This window comes from Pinus tabuliformis, chromosome 2_1 (genome assembly GCF_031772625.1).
Source record: "Pinus tabuliformis cultivar Carrire ecotype Pingquan chromosome 2_1, CPIR1, whole genome shotgun sequence".
Classification (NCBI taxonomy): domain Eukaryota; kingdom Viridiplantae; phylum Streptophyta; class Pinopsida; order Pinales; family Pinaceae; genus Pinus; species Pinus tabuliformis.
Genome location: NC_142299.1, coordinates 303,447,303 through 303,468,111, shown reverse-complemented (window position 1 = coordinate 303,468,111; position 20,809 = coordinate 303,447,303).

Below are 20,809 nucleotides of genomic sequence, written 5' to 3'. Positions count from 1 at the left end.
TTTCAAGAAATTCTTTTTACAATGATTTTGTACTGGTGCAGTCCTTTACCAGCACGCAGGCTGCAACCTGCAGAGAGCTACAACTCTCTCTCGTTTTCCAGTCTCTCCTGGAAGGGAGCTACAACCCCCTACTTCTTTTCATGAAGAATCAAATGATCAACAAGTATACAACAGATACAGTCTACTACAGATATCAGATCAGTAATTACAGAAATAACCCAGAACACCTTATGAACAGAAATATACAGTCAACAGATCATCTTAAGACAGGGACGCATATTTTCTTTCTGTGACCTGCGACTGGACGCAGTCTACCTTCCACTGTTCTGCGTGCCGACACACTGTTCCTCTATGCTTTGCTGCGACCGGCGCACCCAGAAACACTATCGCGCCGCGTCTTTTGCTTCAGAGACGCACCCAATAACACAGTCACGCCGCGTCCTTTGCCTCCGAGACGCACCTGAGCCTTTACTGTACTGCGTCCCGGCGCACTTTCCCTTCACTGAACCTGCGTCCCTTCAGATATAAAAGATATGAGGACTTCAGAACCAACCCAAACACTCAGATCCACAGATCTGATCATGCGCCATAGAGATCACAGTCCATTAGAAGATTCGCCTTCATAGATCTGGACTAGATCTCACCAAAAGATATTCAACCAAGATGATGCATAATCCAAATGAACTCCTTTGCTTTATATAGGCAAGCTTCTCCCCAAAACATGTAACAAAACCACGAGCCGACACCATAGAAACACAAAACCGTCGGCTAGATACCACACAAGAAACCCCCACGTGCTTTTCTCTCCCTTGAAATGTGTGCACTGGGCGGACGCACCTCCTGAACGGCTGGCCTGCGTCCCTGGACGCGGGTTCTGTATGGTATACCTGCGGGGACGCACTTGCTGAACATATTTCCTGCGTCCTTCTTGATTTATCACCTGAATGGGTTTGCCATCAAGGACAACACCTGAATCATAATGCCAACAGAGGGAACCCTTTTGTAGAAGCTAAAAGGAAATTGATGGAGAAATATCCCAATAACCCACGTTTTGCATGTATGTTGGTTTTTATCAAATACAGAAGCAAAGTTATTGGCATGGAATCATAATACAAATAATGAATATAGGATGTTTATGACTTTCATCCAAAGGGTTAGATTTATTCATAATGAATTTGAAGAAAAATGTGGTGGAGATAAGATAAATGTTACTCTAGGATTATGAAGGGAATGTTGTATAGAAATAGGCTATCAAATTGAGGAGAAAATCAATTCAAAAGGCGGAAAAATAAATTATGATATATTCAGAAGTATTGATAACATTTTCTAGTTGGCATTTAACATTGGAGAGATATGGGAATTGATTAATGAGATTTTTATCATGTGGGAGAACATTGGCATTAAAAACCAGAAGGTCAAAAAGTATAATCCATTAATATGTAGTAGCAGTAAATCAGGGCTTGAAATGAAGCAGCTTCCAAAAGATATGACTATCACACCTTGGAGAGCATTGCAAAGAGTGAATGATGAAAAACTTGTCAAAGCAATATTATCTTGTGTGAAGTCAGGGGAATTATCATTAGAGGAAAAGTCTGAGGAATTTCAAAAGTAAGTTTGTTGAATTATTTTTACTTATTTCTATATTATAATTTTCTTTTAAATATAACATATTGTTCTTGGTAGTATTTGTTATGCATATCGTTATATTAACTTTTTTTACTTTATCTATTCAGTCACAAAGTTTACATGAAAATACAAGAACAAGTGGTTAAATTTTTTGAATGAAGATAGTTGGGATGATATTGTATGCAACTATCCAGATTCAAGTTCTACATGAACACTAAAATATTTGTATCTTGCATTTAAAAAGTTATCTTGATTTATACAATCATTTTCATTCATCTATTTACTATTTTTATTTTATAACTTATACATATATTTTTTTATTTTATTAAAGATGAGGAAGGATGCAAATGGAGCACCAAATAGTTTCAAAAGTTTTATTGAAAAAATTAAGATCAAAAGACTGAGAAAGCAGCATCTTAGGAATGTTGAACTTGATCCAACTCTTACTCATCTCATTTGGAATGGGCTTGAAACTATTCAATGTCAAGTAATACAATGTGATTGTGAAAAAATTGCTAAACTCATACCTAAAAGGGATTATTCCATAGTTATTGCAGATATTCCCCATGGTTTCAATATCCCAAACATTGACTATGATAGTAACCCTTATACTTATTAATCTCTTAGTAAAGTGGTTTTGGGATTTGTAGAAGTCACATCATCACCATTTTGGAGATTTGTGACATTTCATTTAGGAACACAATTGGAAATGTTATTGACAAGCTTCAAGAAGAAAACAAACTCAACGATGTAGCTTACATGGTAAGACGTCGAAAATGTATGTTTGATTAATGTTAAAAAATTAAATTATGTACAAGTTGATTGAAATTTTACTATTTCATGTTACAGTAAAAAGTCAAATCTTCTTAACGGTGAAGATCAACCAATTATAAATTATTGTGATTTCATCCATATTAATAGTTGGACAAAAGATGATAGCTATATTTCTATGCTTTTTAATTGGGTAGATGGAAAGAGTCATAGCCAAATACTCGTTTATGATGTTGTTGTGAAAAAACTAACATATGAAGATAAATAAGAAAAACATTTATCAAAAACCACAGTCATTGATTAACTGTCTTATAGGATTATGTTCAAATGAAGGAGATCGGGTTCTGGATTTATTTTCAGACTCGGGTAATTTTTATTATATAGAATTCAATTTCAACATCTTATTTCTTAATTTATATGTCATTATACTAATTTACTTCATTATTTATGTTGTGCTTGATAATTAGGTACAACACTTGTTAGGTCCCTACAATACTAGTGATTCCCCCATTACTATTATCATTGTAGCCCTTATTGTTATTAGTATGCCCCTATTGTCCCCATATTGTTATTAGTGTGCCCCATAGAAGCTCATTATTGTTATTGTTGTGTCTTATATTATCACTGTTATATCAGCTTTGATTATATTGTGACCACTTAGACTCCTATATATAGAAAGGACGTTTAGTCATTTGTATCATCCAAGAATTGTTCATTTGTGTAATGTAAAGGAGGTTTCCCCCTCGAAGAGGCTGATTTTTAAGTCATTGATCTATATTTTGTATCTTTTTGTGAGTTGGTTCATAACATTTGGTATCAAAGCATTGGATTCTAGGGTTTCATTGCTCCAAATAGGTCATCGTGGCATTTTCGCTATGACTTTTTTTCGTGATGTTTCAGAAGATAAAAAACCCCTTGAGCCGAAATCTTGATGATCCTCAAGTCCAAATTTCATATCTTGTATTGCTATATTTTCAGAGATATGACCTAAGGAATTTAGAGTTGTGCAGGCTCTCGAATTACATCCCAAATAGGTGAACTTGGGAAAATCGTCATAACTTTCTCTCTAAGTATCAAATTGAAATTTCGTAAGAAGTTACATAAGAGGATAGATTGTACCTTTCTTTGTGTCGATTTAAGGTCTGAAGGTTGAAATAGTGACACGTGGCACTTTGCACAAGTTCTCCCTACTGAACAAAAAAATAATAATAAAAAATTAAAATAAAATAAAAATAATAAAAATAAAAATAAAATAAAATAAATTAAAAATTAAAAATAAAAAATAAAAAATAAAAATAAAATAAAATAAAAAATAAAAAATAAAATAAAAATAAAAAATGTATAACCAGGTCATCTTGGGATATTGTGCATAACTCTTTCTTGGAGAATCCAATTTTGATGAGACTAGTGGTGTTGCAAAGATGACTTAGAGGGCTACCACAATTTGCATTTTCATACCTTGGAGATCCAAAATTTCAGAGATACATTAGATTCAATATCGAGCTCCTACAAAGTGAAAAAAGGTGTGTAGTTTTTTTTAAATTTTGCATAAGTTTGGTTTGAAAAATTAGTTTGAAGGAATTTAAAGGGAATAATGAAGCATAATTATAATTAATTGATGCCCCAAAGAAATAAAATGGAATCACCTAGTAAGAAACCTGAAATCTCTAGCATTACTCATGAAGAAGAGGAAGAAATGCAACATGATATATCAAAATTACGAGACCAAGTGCAACAAAATTCACTCTCACAAAAAGTAACAGAAGCTAAGATGGATGGTTTAAAGAAAGGCGTGGAAGCTAAGATGGATGGCATGGAAGATAAGATGGATGGTTTAAAGAAAGGCATGGAAGCTAATATTAATGACGTGATGGATGGTTTGGAAGTTAAGATGAATGAAGTGGAAGCTAAGATGGAAAGCAAAATGGAATATTTAAAGACAAATTTGACAAAGTTGCTACAAGAAATGTTTACTAATGGTGAAAGGGTAGTAAAGGAAACTCATGATGAGAACAAAAGAAATGTTAATCATGATTCCATAGACTCTAACGTTGGATTGAAGACCCACCATGCTCTAAAGATTGATATGAGGAAGTTTGATGAAAAGGATCTCGTAACATGGATACTACAGATGGAGCAATATTTTGATCTCCATAATGTGAAAAACACACAAAAGGTACGCATTGCAACTTTATATTTGGAACCAAATTAGTTTGTATGGTATCGATGGCTTTGCTCTCGTAAAAAAAAAAATCTCTTGGGCAATTTTTATAGAAGAAATGATAGCACATTATGAGGATATAAAAGGCGACACCTTTTTTAGCCAATTGATAAATCTCAAACAAAAGGGTTCAATGATGGAGCACATTGAAGACTTCCAAAAATTGAATATAAGGGTAAAATATATTCCATAGGAGCATAGGATTGATGTGTTTATAATGAATTTAAAGGATAACATCCAACATGAGGTTTGCCTTTGGGAACCTGATTCATTGGAGAAGGCATTCAAGTTGGCAATAAAAATGGAAAGAAAAATTATGGCAACCAGGAAGCCTACCACTCACAACTATAAAGACGGAAGTGTTGTTGCCCCTAGCCTTCCACAACCTACAAGGTATACACCACAACAATTTAAAGAAAAAATAGAAAAAGGGCTTTGTTATAGTTGTGATAGAAAATACACTAAAGGTCATAAGTGTGCTGAGAAGAAATTATTTTACATAGATTGTGAAGAGGAGGAAGAAAAGGAACAAGAAACATCAAAAGAAGAGGATATACACCAGGAACAAACCTTAGATAAAGAAGAAATGAATCCAACAGTATCTTGTAATGCATTGGCTGGAATTACCGCTCCTCAAACTACCAAGATAGAAGGACATATCAAGAAGAAAAAGGTAATAGTGTTGATTGATTCGGGCAGTACCCATAATTTTATCCATTGTAAGATAGCTAAGGAATTGAATTGCTTCCTATATCCAACACCAGAGTGTCAAGTGATGGTTGCAAGTGGAGGAACCATAAATTTCTCTGTAAAGTGCCATAATATCAAGCTATCCATGGGAGAATATGTAATGAATATCCCAATGCTTTCCATTCCAATGGGTGGTGTTGATGTTGTACTAGGATTTCAATGGCTACAATCCTTGGGTACGATAACTTTTAATTTTCAATAACTTTTCATGAAATTTTGTTCAGAAGGAAAGGAAGTTGAATTAAGGGGTATCGTAGGAAAACCAAGAAATATAATCAACTCTAACGGAATGACAAAGCTTCTAAAGAAATAAAAATGAGGCGTAATTACATAATTATGTTCGCTAGAGGTTCCCACATCGAAATCATCTATTTCTCTAGATCTCCAAAAAGTCTTGGACAATCATTTCAAGGTATTTGAGACTCCCAAAGGCCTCCCACCTATTCATGGTCATGATCATGCTATTCATTTGATTCCAGGAAGTGTTCGCCAAACATCAGGCCTTACAGATATCCCTATGCCCAAAAGAGTGAAATCAACCGTATGGTTGCAAAAATTCTAGAGGTTGGTATATTCAACCTAGTCAAAGTTCTTTCTCTACTCCGGTAGTACTGGTGCACAAGAAGGATGAATCATGGTGCATGTGTCTGGATTATAGGGAGCTCAACAAACTCACTATTAAAGATAAATGTCCCATTCCTGTCATTGATGAATTATTGGATCGATTTACTTCACCAAGTTGGATCTTCATTCAGGATATCATCAAATCATAATGAAGACTGAAGACATTCCGAAAACAACATTTAGAACTCATGAGGGTCATTATGAACTTTTGGTCATGCCTTTTGGCCTTACCAATTCACCTTCTACATTTCAAGGTTTGGTGAATTCCATTTTCAAACCCTTCCTTAGAAAATTTTTGTTAATATTTTTTGATGATATACTAATCTACAGCAAGTCTTGGAAGGATCATGTTCAACATGTTGATAGGGTGCTCAAACTATTGGAGGAGAAACAATTATATGCAAAAAGATCCAAATGTTTCTTTGGACTACAAGAGGTGGAATATCTGGGCCATATTGTATCTCGTGAAGGTGTCAAGGTTGACCCTAGCAAAATTAAAGCCATTAAAGAATGGAAAATCCCCACATCCATAAAGCATTTGCGAGGATTTCTCGGGTTGAAAGAGTATTATCACAAGTTTCTTAAGAATTATGGGAGAATAGCAGCACCTCTAACAACATTATTGAAGAAATATGCATTTTCATGGACTCCAGAAGCAACAAAGGCCTTTGAACATCTTAAAGAGGTAATGTGCTAAGCACCGGTCTTAGCTACACCGGACTTCAACAAAACCTTTATTGTGGAATGTGATGCCTTAGGAAATGAAATTGGTGTTGTTTTAATGCAAGAAGAAAGACCCATTGCTTTCAAAAGTCGTCCAATCAAAGGAAAGTATTTACATAAAGCTATTTATGAGAAAGTGGTGCAGGAGCATCTAGACTTAGCCAGCAATGTGAAATTTTGTTCACATGTTGTGGCTAAATGAGTTGAATTTCATTGACCTGATTGGTCAAAATTTAGTTTTACTGAGAGGGTTGGATCTCTCAAGAAATGAGTTGTATTTCATTATTGTAATAGTTAGAAATTGTCTTATTTTAGGTTCAAAGATAAGTTGTTAGCGTAGGTGTGTGGTAGAGTAGAGATTTGTTGTTCGATTGATTAAAAAATAGGGATTGAGTTGTCAAGCACAGTTAGAGTAATCTTCGATTGATAAAAAGAAGAAAAAATGTAATAAGCGAGATGATTGAGTGGAGTGAGAGCGAGAATAGTGTGTGGATTGTGTTTTGAAACAGAGGTCTTCTATTTGTGTAATCGGGCCAAGGCTGAGACTTTGTAATTGTTTCATTGTGAATAAATGATGTTGTGCATATGATTAATTATCAAGCCTACGGAAACCCTTGTTATGCTTTCAGATTCTTTGTATTTGGGGCAGAGTGATTATTCCTTGTTTTTCTATGTTTCATGCCTAAATCATAGGATTGATAGAAGTCAAAGGCTTTTATATAAATCTCATTGTTTGACACCCACTTTAATTCCAGTTGTTGGATCACCGATATCAAATTGGCAAAGTGTGTTTACATGGTTTCGGTCCCACAAGCGAAAATCCAATTTACACTAAGAATCGGCGCAAAACATAGATCGGATCCGAGATCCGGACTTGAAATATTATAAACAGAGGCTTTTAACTTTATCAGGTCCATGGACCTCAATTGCATCGCAACTCTAAAGCGGAAGGAGCCTGGCCAAGTGGACTTACGACTTGCGATCATGCGATTCAATCGTGACCGTTGGATCACGAACAATCGTGGTCGTTGGATCGCAGAAGCGGTCTCACAACAGTAAGTGGTATTTCGGGCGGATCAAAAGCCATAAGCTGTATTGAAGGGTAGTCGCCCGATCCCATTCACCGTTCGACACATAGCACAAGAGTGGAGAGAGAAAACCACTTTATTAGGCAGTTATTCTCCATGCATGTGTCTCACCTAAAATCTTTAACAGTCGTCAGTTCAAACGGATCCAGATCAACGGTCATAAAGGGTCGTGCAAGTTGACTTATTGGGAAAAGGAATCAGTGGTTGATTTGATGGAAAGAGATCAATGGTGGAAATCGAGAGGATTTGATCGATGATCAGACTTTGTGGGAATAGCAATTGCCGATATGTGATTTAATCTAGACCGTTGGTGCATTTAGATCGTGATCTACAACATACAACAAGTGCTCCAAATTTAAAAGGTAAAATTCATTGTTGTGGCCTTTTTTCCAAGTGCATTCCAGTTTAAAAGGAAAAGGTCGGGTTATAACAAAAAGGTGAATTACAGAGAGATTATTAAGGTTTCTTGAGCCATTATTTCCGTCTGCGTCATTTGTGGTATCAAAGCAGAAATTAAGGTTGATTGCAGCAAAAATGCCGCCAAGGAGAGGATTTGGCATTGGTCGAGGAAGACCTTAAGAAAATGCAGTTCTACTGGAAGAGATCCGGAGTCTGCGTATGAGAATGGAGACAATGGAGACTGCTCAGAGAAGAATACCTTATGAAGGAGTTGACAGTGCTAAAGAAGAATCTTTTGAGGAAGAAGAAGAGGAGGAAAATGAAACTACCAGAGTTATCAAGATGTTGGCGAAAGTAGGAGGAAAACCAAAGATGGAAATTCCTACGTATGAAGGGAATCTCAATGTAGAAGAGCTAATGGATTGGATCAATTAATTGGACAAATATTTTGACTATGAAGAAGAAGCTGATGACAAAAAGAAGTTGAAATTTGCAATTACCAGATTGAAGGGTCATGCAGCTATTTGGTGGGATGAATTACAAACATCCAGAATGAGGAAAGGAAAGTCCAAGATCAAGCAATGGGACAAAATGGTGAGTAAAATGAAAGCCAAATTTATTCCTAAAGATTATCAGTTAAATCTTTTTAAACAATTGCAAAATTTAAGGCAAAAAGGAATGTCTGTTAAAGAATATACAGAAGAGTTTTATAGATTGAGTATTAGAGCAGGACATGCAGAAGATGACATGGAAAAGGTAGCTAGATATATCAATGGCTTAAGGTATGACATTTAGGATGATATCAGCTTGTAGAGTCTGAAGACTATTGAAGATGCCTATCAAGCAAGTTTGAAGGCAAAAGAGAAGATGTTGAGAAAACGGAATCAAAGGAATAGAGGAAGAAGCTCAATAAGAGGTAGAGGAACTACCAGACCAAGGGGACAACAGCATCAGCATGAAGCAAGTAGCTCAAGTAGCAAACCACCACAGAGGGGAGAATTAAACAGAGGAATATTTGTGCCCAAAGGAAGAGGCCGAGGAAGAGATGTTCGGTGTTATACATGTGGAGAATGGGGACATGTGTCATGGGATTGTCCTCATAATAAACCAGCAAGTTAGAAGAATGCAAATGTGGCTGATGTAAAGCTGGAACCACCTCAACTTATGGAAAAGGAAGAATCCCCTAAAGTAGGAGAATCTATGTTATTGAGAAGGGCCTTTCTTAAGACAGAGAAGGAGATTGAAGAACCATCTCAGAGGAAGAGTTTGTTAAGAACTACATGCAAATCTAAAGGTAGTGTTGTAAAGTGATAATTGACAGTGGAAGCACTGGCAACCTTGTTTCTACAGAGATGGTGGACAAGCTTGGATTAGCAAAGACAATACACCCTACTCCTTACAGAGTGTCATGGTTATAGAAGAGACATCAGATTATTGTGACAGAACAATGCAAGGTTGAGATACAAATTGGTACGTATAAAGATGTGATATTATGTGATGTAATGCCCATGGATGTATGCCATGTATTACTGGGAAGACCATGGCAATTTGATCGGAAATTTATTCATGATGGGAGGAGAAACACTTATACTCTATAGAAGGATGGAACTAAACATACATTGTTGCCATTGAAGTGCGACGCTGACAAAGGAACACCTGGAAGTAGTGTTATGCTGATGAGTGGGAAGGAGCTGTTACAAGAGGTTGAAAAAGGTGAAGAAATTCATTTTGTTGTCATAGGGAGACCAAAGGTAATTTTGACTTCCACAAACCTAGATGATTTACCTAAAGAAATCAAAACTTTGTTGAATGATTTTACTGATATTGTTGTGGATGAGTTGCCAAATGCATTGCCACCAATCTGGAGTATTAGTCATCATATTGATCTATGCCAAGAGCAATTTTGCCAAACAAAGCAGCATACAGATTAACTCCTCAAGAGAGCACAGAAGTTGGAAGACAAGTGTAGGAGCTGATGGATAAGGGGCTAATCAGAGAAAGTCTTAGTCCATGTGCCGTTTCAACAGTGCTCAGTCCAAAGAAAGGAGGAGAATGGCATATGTGCATTGATTCCAGATCCATAAACAAGATCACTATCAGGTATAGATTTCCTTTGCCACGCATGGATGATTTGATGGATTGCTTGAGTGGATCAAACTATTTCACTAAAATAGATTTGAAGAGAAGATATCATCAAATAAGAATTTGAGCAGGCGATGAATGGAAGACTGCATTTAAAACAAATAGTGGGTTGTATGAGTGGTTAGTGATGCCTTTTGGACTCATTAATGCACCTAGCACATTCATGAGATTAATGGATGAAGTTTTGAAGGAATATGCAGAGAAAGTCCAAGCGATTTGGAATATGCCTATTCCTAGAAATATATTTGAGGTAAGGAGCTTCCATGGTCTTGCAAGTTTTTGCAGAAAGTTTATCAAAGGCTTTAGTCAGATTTGTGCACCAATTCTTGAAACAATTAAGGATATCAATCAGCCGTTTAAGTGGATATAAATAGCTGGTAGGAATTTTAAATTGCTAAAGAAGAAAATCATAGAGGAACCAATTTTAACTTTGCCTGATTTTGAAAAAGTATTTCAAGTTGAAACAGTTGCTAGTGGAGTTGTAGTTGGCGCAGTTCTGAGTCAAGAACAAAGATCGATAGCATACTTCAGTGAGAAATTGAATGAAGTGAAGAAGAAGTATTCTTCTTACGATAAAGATTTTTACGCTATTGTACAAGCCTTGAAGAAATGGAGACATTATTTGCTGCCAAAGGAATTCATATTGTATTCGGACAATCATGCCTTACAGTTCATCAATAACCAACCGAAGTTGAACCAGAAACATGCCAAGTGGGTAGAATTTTTGCAAAGCTTTACTTTTGTGATAAAACACAAGAGTGGTAAGTCAAATAAAGTCGTTGATGCATTGAGCAAGATAACTTTTATTGTGCAAGAATTCAAAGTGAGTGTTGTAGGATTTGAGGAAATGATTGAAATGTACAAAGATGATGCAGATTTCAAAGATATCTATGCAGCAGTTCAGAATCCAATAGTTCATAATAGAAGTCAATGGTTAGATTATCTCACTCAAGGAGGCTTATTGTTTAAAAGCAACAAGTTGTGTATTCACAAATGTTCTATGAGGGAAAACATAATAAAGGAGAAACATAGTGGAGGATTATCTAGTCACTTTGGACAAGATAAAACCTTTGCTCAGGTGAATGCTTTTTATTTTTGGCCAAAGATGCAGACTGATGTTAAGAAATTTGTTGAGAAGTGCAGGATATGTCAGCATGCTAAAGGGAGAAGCCAGAATACAGGATTGTATCAGCCATTGCCAATACCAAATCGACCATGGGATGCAGTTAGCATGGATTTTGTTTTGGGATTACCAAAAACCTAGAGAGGGAATGATTCAACTTATGTTGTGGTGAGCACCAGTATTGTAGCAATAATGCTACAACTCATGGGCTACCTACTTTACTCTTATCAACCCGGTAGTTCGTAACAAACTTGGAAGCGACGTTGTTGTATGCACAAGTACTAGTTCTTACTGTAGGTTGTCACTTGGTCAGTCGGCGCAAGATCACTAGGAGCGCAAGCCAACTTCTATGGATTCCAGAAAAAGCTGTATATGTGATGAAAGGAGAGGAATACTACTCTACATACACTATTCTAACTGCAAAAAGAAGAAAGTCTGAAATGTAAAGCAAAACTAGTAAACCCTAATTAACCAACTAATCCTACTTTTGCAAAAAGCACTATGAAAACCATGAAAGGAATTCTATCACCTACTCAAGGAAGTAAAAAACATATAACTAAGCTATTTATGGAAGTAAATAATCAAAAGACATCTTTTTGGATTTTTATGTATCTTTGTGTGGATTTGATATGCATGTAATTTATTGTTTGTGAATGTGGCAGCGAATAGGTGGCGTTGGAGAGTGGTTTTGGGACTTGAGAGGATGTAGGATGGTGTGGATGGGTCCTAGGAGGTCTCAGGTGGCCTTCTGAATGCTTTTCCCTCACTTGGCCTTCAAAATAAATCCTATAGGAAAATCTACAGGAGGACACAGGAAATCTACATGAGGAAAATAGCGTTCTTCAGGAGGCCTACGGGAGGAGGCCGAGAGCAGTTTTCACTGTTTTGAGGGTGTGAGAGTGGGTGAAAGAGGTGGATGAAGGTTGGAATGAGGTGTTAGGGCACCTAGGGTCTACCAAGAATCATCAGGAGAGAGAAAGATGATTGGATTTTCTCAAGGAGATAGGAAGAAATTCTATGGAAAATGCAGGAAACTAAGGCAGAATTAAGGGGAGACTTGGGCGACCTGTAGGGCATGGATCAGATGGAGGATGGGATGGATGATAGGTTGGCATGCTGCTATAAGATATCTACTACATAAACAACTAACAATCAACCAATAAGATCAAGCAAGCAATGAAATAAGTGCACCTAGGAAAACAGAGTTTTGCATCAAAATAGTCTAAACTATGATCTATGGAAGGAAATGTTGAGAAATGCTGCAAGAGAGAAAAGCATTGATCCGAATTTGGATCCTTAAACTCTCTTAAAGCTACCTGAACTCTGTAAAATCTCATACCAAAGTTTAAAGTCTTATGGATGTCGAAGCCTATCAGAAATATCCTCTGAACAACGACAATTGCAGCCAGCATGGAGCAATGAGGACCTTCGGTCAAAGTATGCTGACCGAGGCCCATGGAGACTGCACAGTAGCACAAACTGACAAATGGGAAATCTAGATCAGAAAGCGGAGGCTGTTTCTGATGCATGATTAGCACAAGCGCCGGGAAAAACCCCTCGAAATGGTAAGGCCCCGAGCGCTCGGTCACAAGGGGAACCATGAAACCATGGGAAAAGCGCTAAAACAAATGGCGGGTCCCGCGCTCCAAAATCGGCGGTATATCAGAAGCGTTTTAGGTGGTAAGCGGGTTTGTCAGAAGACCCAGCGATTCCATACGTTAGATGACGCGTGTCCAGCGGATGAGAGAGAAAACCACCTCTCATTGCAGGCTAACATTCGAGCAAGTCAACCGTGCGATAAAAGCGTTAACTGTAGGATCTGGAGGCCCCAGATCTAATAGCGGAGATTTCACCCGATGGATGACTAGACCCGAGGAAGAAATAAGCCATGAGGCATAAAGATTTGAAGTTTGACGTGGACGATGAGTTGGCAAAGATTCGTGTTTCGCGGGCATTCTTGGAGTAAACAAAAATAACGACCATTTCAAATGATCGAGTGTTTCCAGTGAACCTGACACTTATCTGTTACGGGACAGATGGTCATTTTCCCTGTGAAGTGATGCAATGACTATAATAGTCGAAATAAGGGATTCGTACAATCGTGAGATAGATTAGCCTTAAGCCAAGAATAGAGAAAATAGAGCAGGGAAGAGGAGCAAGCAGCGAAAGAACAAATGCTAAATGCGTAGAGAGTCTTTGGAGTCACTCGGAGGTCGAGTGGAAAAGCCAGAGAGCTCAATTAACAACAGCATATATTGTTGTTGGAGTTGCTTAGAGGTCGAGCGACTCACAGAGGCATGTAAAGGCCGAGCAAAAGAGCTTAGAGAAGCCAGAGCCAAGAGCCAGAGCAAAAGCCATAGCCAGAGCTGAGAGCCAGAACCAGAGCCCGAGCCATAGAGCTAGAGCTAGAGTCAGAGCCACAGCGAGAGAAAGAGCCATAGCCAGAGCCAAGAGCGAGAGCTAGAAAGCCAAAGATCTCCAAGAGCCAAGGGATGAGATGGTGTTCTGAGCCCAATGTTCCTGTGTAGAACATTGGAGTTAAGTGTAGGCACTTGTAAAATAACTATTGCCATAATCCAAAAGTGCCTAATCGAGTTGATTAGAGCTCAAGGAGACGTAGCCCAAGCTATCAGGGTGAACTCCATATTATATTGTTGTCTTGTGTGTTTTTTTTCACTGCTTCTTTAACTACTGTTATATGCATTTATATATCAGTTTAAGTACCTTCATATATCAGCACAAACAACATATTTTAAAGTAAATAACTAGCTGAAAACAAATACAAGCATACACCCATATTGTCAAGCATTTCTTATTTCCGCATTGGTTAATCAAATAGACTTGGGAAAATTTAAAGCTTTGGAAGTGGGAGAGGTTCTTGTAAGTTAGACAAGAAGCCTAGGAGCCCCATTTTCAGATCAGGTGGTATCAGAGCTTAATATTGATTAACCCCACCTTCAAAGAAGGTTGTAACAAAATGCTTGATTGACAGGGGAAAGATTGCTTGTCTGAAAGGTGTTTGGACAGTCGAGGATTGATTGCCTCATCGATGGTATGCTTGGTTGCAAACTGACTATTGTTTGAGTTTGCAGAGGTGAAGGGAAAGCTATTGATAGCTCAGTCCAGGAAGGACAAGAAGGAAGAAGGGCTAAAGGCATTCTTCTATCCCAAAGGACCTCAAAGAAACCCTTGAAGCATAAGAGGTTTGTCATAAAAGGTTGCTTGAGTAAGCTCTTTAATAATCTTGTTTGAAATTATTTTATGCATTTTGAAATTGACAACTTCTACAAGTGAGTTCTCAAATTCTTCTTGCTCCAGAAGTTCCTTTAATATGGATATGAAGCAAGACTTGTCCACCATGATGGATATGGTGAGAGAAATGTATGAGGATGGAAGGAAGAGCAGAACAACATACTTAGAGAGTAGTTGAATTCTGTGGAGGAAGAGAAGAAAATGCTTTCTGAAAAATTGCAGGAAATGGAGAGGCAACTTCATACTGCAAATATGAACCTGAAAAGGATGCAGTAGGAGTCACAACTCTTTGTTGTGAAAGAAGCCTTGGCCGAGTATCAGCTTGAAGAAGAGGTAAACCATTCCTGTTTGTCTTCAAATTCTTCTAAGAATGCTTATATTGGTTCTTTTGAAAAACATACCAAAGGCATAGGTTCCAAGCTAATGTCCAAGATGGGCTATGAAGGAAAAGGATTGGGCAAACATGTACAAGGTATTGTTGAGCCAATAATGGTTGAGGAAAGGCCTAAGTATTTGGGTCTTGGCTATGGACAGTCTTATGGAGAGAGTTCCAAAGCTACCATGAAGGCCATTGAAACAGTTCCAAAAAGGAGTTTCATTGCAGGTCCTCTACTTCAAATGTGTGAGGATTGTGTTCTGGAGGAATGCAATAGCTCGGAACATCATTCGTAGGATGAAGGTGTTCAGAAGCACACAACTGAACCAGAGATTTGTGGAAACTCTAACAGCCTTGAAGAAAGTGATGGTGTTCCAAAGGGAGCCACATCTTCATTTGCTTCACCTCCTAATGAAGGCAATAAAGGTGAAAGATGCAGGTATAAATCTGGTTCTAAACACATTCCTTTTGATTTTGTAAAGCATGGAAAAAGAATTGCATGTTCCTTTTGTGGTTTGGATAACCATTATGTTTCTAGATGTTGGAAGAGGATGGCCGCATACAGGAAACTTTTGAAGGAAAAGAAGCAAGCAGCCAAAGGTCCACAGGACAAGGCAAATCATGTTGTCAAAAGGATGCACGTGTGTTGCACTTACTACCATAAGCAAGGGCATCTTGCTAAAAGGTGTTAGACTTTGAATCCAGCACTACTCCAACCAAAGCTGAAGCTGAAGGCAGAAAAAGAAAATGGCAATGATGGAAATAAAGATTCCATGATTGATGTGGTTCAAGATGATTCACATATTGATGCTGATGTGCAAACAAATTAGGGACCTTTGAAATGGATTGGTAAGAAATGGTTATAATTCTTATCCAATTAAGGCTTCATGTTTGGTGACGCATCTGTTTGCATTTCTTTGTGGAATAAATGCAAGTTGCAGGATCTTACCAAATGGTAAATAGAAAGAAGTTGAGTAGGAAAATCACTTTATTGCTGCAACAGTATGTTCATTTTAGCTTCGGAAGTACAGTGTACTTAAGCTAAAGTTGAAAGATGGAATGCATGCATAAGCATGAGATGCATGTGATGCTGGCTTGGGAGAAGTTAACTTGATTTCCAAAATGAGGACAAGGATGAAGTGTTTCATCTTTTGAAAAAGAGTCCTAAAGGTCTTTTTGCTACATGCTTAACTTGAAGGGTCATTTGTTGTAAAGGTATGTTTTATTGGCTTGTTATCTAGTCAATCATTTGTATGCAGATATAAGACATGGAAGGGTTCACAAGATGTGAAATCTGTTTATTTGTTGAAGCAGGAGTTATTCCATGCAGTTGTTGTCTGTATGCCTGCTGTTGTTAACAGTTGTCGTTGGCAGATTTTCAAACAGTTACAAATGAAAGTTTTGTGGAGAAGATGCACTTCACATTTGTTTGAGCCACCTTGGATCAAGGATCAAGGATCAAGGCAAAGAGGTTCAAACTACCTTTTGTCAACTTCATAGCAGAAGTTCTGCATGAAGTCAAGGAGGAAAAAAGTTCTTCCCAAAACGACCAACCCATCCAAGAAGGGAAGTGGTTAAAGATTTTGGTTTAGAGGCACTATGCAAAGGCAAGTGTAGGGAGGCTGAAAAAATAGGGTGTTATTACCCTCATTTACTGCTCAGTTTAGTATATCAGTCTTTTGGTGGACCAAAAGTTCTTTTAGTGGGAAGGTGTGATCCGAATTTGGATCCTTAAACTCTCTTAAAGCTACCCGAACTCTGTAAAAGCTCATATCGAAGTTTAAAGTATTATGGATGTCGAAGCCTATCAGAAATATCCTCTGAACAATGACAATTGTAGCCAGCACAGAGCAACAAGGACCTTCGGTCAAAGTACACTGACCGAGGCCCATGGAGACTGCAGAGTGGCACAAACTGACAAATGGGAAATCCATATCAGAAAGCGGAGGTTGTTTCTGATGCGCAATTAGCACAATCGCTAGGAAAAACCCCTCGAAATGGTAAAGCCTTGAGTGCTCGGTCACAAGGGGAACCATGAAACCGTAGGAAAAGCGCTAAAACAGATAGTGGGTCCCGCACTCCAAAACCAGTGATATAGCGGAAGCGTTTTGGGTAGTAAGCGGGTTTGTCATAGGACCCAGCGATTCCATACGTTGGATGACGCATGTCCGAAGGATGAGAGAGAAAACCGCCTCTCATCACTGGCTAACTTTCGTGCAAGTCAACCACGCGATAAGAGCGATAACCATAGGATCTAGAGGCCCCAGATCTAACAGCGGAGATTGCATTCAATGGATGACCAAACCCGAGGAATAAATAAGCCACGGCGCATAAAGATTTGAAGTCTAACATGGACGATGAGTTGGCAGAGATTTGTGTTTCACGGGCATTCTTGGAGTAAATGGAAATAACAACCATTTCAAAGATCGAGTGTTTCTGGTGAACCTGACACTTATCCGTTACGAAACAGGTGGCCATTTTCCCTGTGAGGTGATGCAGTGACTGTAACAGCCGAAAGAAGGCATTCGAACAGTCATGAGACAAATTGGCCTTAAGCCAAGAACAGAGAGAACAGAGCAAGGGAGAGGTGTGAGCAACGAAAGAACAAACGCTGAATGCGCAGAGAGTTTTTGGATTCACTCTTAGGTCGAGTGGAAAATTCAGAGAGCTCAATTGACAACATCATATATTGTTGTTGGAGTTGCTTGGAGGTAGAGCGACTCACAGAGGCATGCAAAGGTCGAGCGAAAGAGCTTAGAGAAGCCAGATCCAAGAGCCAGAGCCAGAGCCACAACCAGAGTTGAGAGCCAGAACTAGAGCCTGAGCGACAGAGCCAGAGCTAGAGTCAGAGCCATAGCCAGAGCAAGAGCCACAGCCAGAGCCAAGAGCCAGAGCTAGAAAGCCGAAGAGCTCCAAGAGCCAAGGATGAGATGGTGTTCTGAGCCCAATGTTCCTGTGTAGAACATTGGATTTAAGTGTAGGCACTTGTAAAATAACTATTGCCATAATCCTGGAGAGCCTAATCAAGTTGATTAGAGCTCAAGGAGATGTAGCCCAAGATATCAAGGTGAACTCCATATTATATTGTTGTCTTATGTGTTTGTTTTTACTGTTGCTTTAACTATTGTTATATGCATTTATATATCAGTTTAAGTACCTTTCCATATTAGCACAAACAACATATTTTAAAGTAAATAACCAACTAAAAACAAATACAAGCATACACCCATATTGGCAAGCATTTCTTATTTCCGCATTGGTTAATCAAATAGACTTGTGAAAATTTAAAGCTTTGGAAGTGGGAGAGGTTCTTGTAAGTTAGAGAAGAATCCTAGGAGCCCCATTTTTATATCAAGCATGAAAGAAGACTATTGTAAATAAAGAAGTGACCATGATGAAGAAGTTCTGAAGCAAAGCAAAACTAGACTATTAACCACTAAAAAGCTCCAAACACTAGAAGTCATATGAATGAAGAAAATTTGTGTTTTTGGGGGCAGCAAGAGGGTCTTTGCATCAAATCATGGTCCCAAAGGGAGGAAGAGAGGCCAAGGCACTATTTCTAGCCTTTTGAATATTCCTTTTATCACTACTTAACCTGCTATAGTAAGCACAGATGGAAGCAAACTACTGAACCTTCAATAGCAACCTATTCTTAACCATAAAAGAAATACATTTAACAACAACCTAATCTACAAAATGAAATAAAACATACAAATACAAGTAAAGAGGAGCTTGGCTGCTTGGATTCGGCCCTAGCCCAAGAGCTTCAGCCCTTTGAAGTAACTCAATTCCTGCTCAAAAAGGATTCCATCTTTATTATCAAAACAATAACAAGATTACATGAAATTGTCTCAAAAATAATGAGCTCGAAGTTGGAGTAGAGATTACATAAGAAAAAATTCAACAAAAATCCAACCCTAGTGAGGCCCTAGGCCTCTCTACTTATACAAATGAATCTACCAATAGCTTCCTTAAAATCAGAGAGGCTCGGCTCCCAAAACTCGAGATAATCATCAGTCATCCTCCACTTGCTCAGTTGCCTTCTAGTGCATGACTTGGCTGCTTGTACTCCGAGCTGAATGAAGGGGAATTCGAAGTGAGGAGTAATAAATGAGGGGGATTCCCTCCTATAAGTCCTCTCCTTTTTCCACTTCGAGTTATTGCTACCATTTTTCCACTGGATCCTTGACTTTTACCTCAAAATTCATCAATAATCTGCATTAAACACATCTTAGACCACATGGCATCATAACTAACTCAACTCACTCCATAAGCATAAATATAATCAAAAAATCATACTATAAGAGAATGGTTGATTTGACTAGGTTAGGAGGTAAAATGAGCCCATATAATTACCCATTTATGAGGCTCATCATGTTGTAGTAGATATATTTTCCAAGACGGCACATTTCATTGCATGTAAGAAAACTAGTGATGCAACACATATAGCTAATCTATTCTTTTCAGAATTTGTAAGATTACATGGGTTACCTATAAGTATTGTGTCTGATAGGGATACAAAGTTTGTAGGGCATTTCTGGAGAACTCTTTGGAAGAAACTGGGAGCTAACCTCAGTTTTAGTTCAACATACCATCCTCAAACAAATGGATAGACCGAAGTAGTAAACAGGAGCTTGGGAAACATATTGAGAAGCTTAGTGTATCAAAATCCTAAGCAGTGGGATTTAGCACTACCTTAGGCTGAATTTTCTTATAATGACACTCCAAACTGAAATACTAGGATGAGTCCATTTCAGATTGTTTTTGGGATGAATCCAAGAGGTGTGTATGAGCTCAGATATTTTGGTAAACAGGAGATCAGGAGTGCACAAGCTAAAGAGTTTGCAGAACAGATGCAGAGACTACAAGAAGATGTCAAAGGTAGATTGCAAGAAAGCAGCGGTAAATACAAATAGAGAACATATATGAAAATAAGAGAGAAGGAATTCCAAGTGGGAGATTTAGTGGTGGTGTATTTGACAAAAGAAAGATTTCCTGCTAAGACTTACAATAAACTAAAGATGAAGAAGATAGGACCATATAGAATTAAAAGAAATTTTTCAAGTAATGCTTATGAAATTGAATTGCCAGAAGGGATTGGAATATCACCTATATTCAATGTTGCAGATTTGTATCCATACAAGGAAACAGAGACAGGGCTACAGGAGGAAACTACAAGAGATGAAGTTCAAACTATGAACTAGGAAGAACAAACGCCAAAGACAGCTATGAAAGAAGTGGAAGCTATTTTGGAGAAAAGAGTATCCAAAAGAACCAGAGGATATACTTATTTCCAATACCTAGACAAATGGAAAGGATAGCCAGTGGAGGATGCTAGCTGGTTGACAACAACAGAATTGCAGAAGTATGGAGTAAGTCCTGAAAGTTTGAAGGACGATTCTTTTCTTCCCCGGGAGTCTGATGCAGAAGCATCCGGACTTAGCTAGCAATGTGAAAGTTTGTTCACATGTTGTGGCTAAATGAGTTGAATTTCATGGACCTGATTGGTCAAAAGTCATTTTTACTGAGAGGGTTGGATCTCTCAAGAAATGAGTTGTATTTCATTATTGTAATAGTTATAAATTGTCTTATTTTAGGTTCAAAGATAAGTTGTTAGCATAGGTGTGTGGTAGATCTAGGAATTAGATATTTGTTGTTAGATTGATTAAAAAATAGGGATTGAGTTGTTAGGCATAGTTAGAGTAATCTTCGAT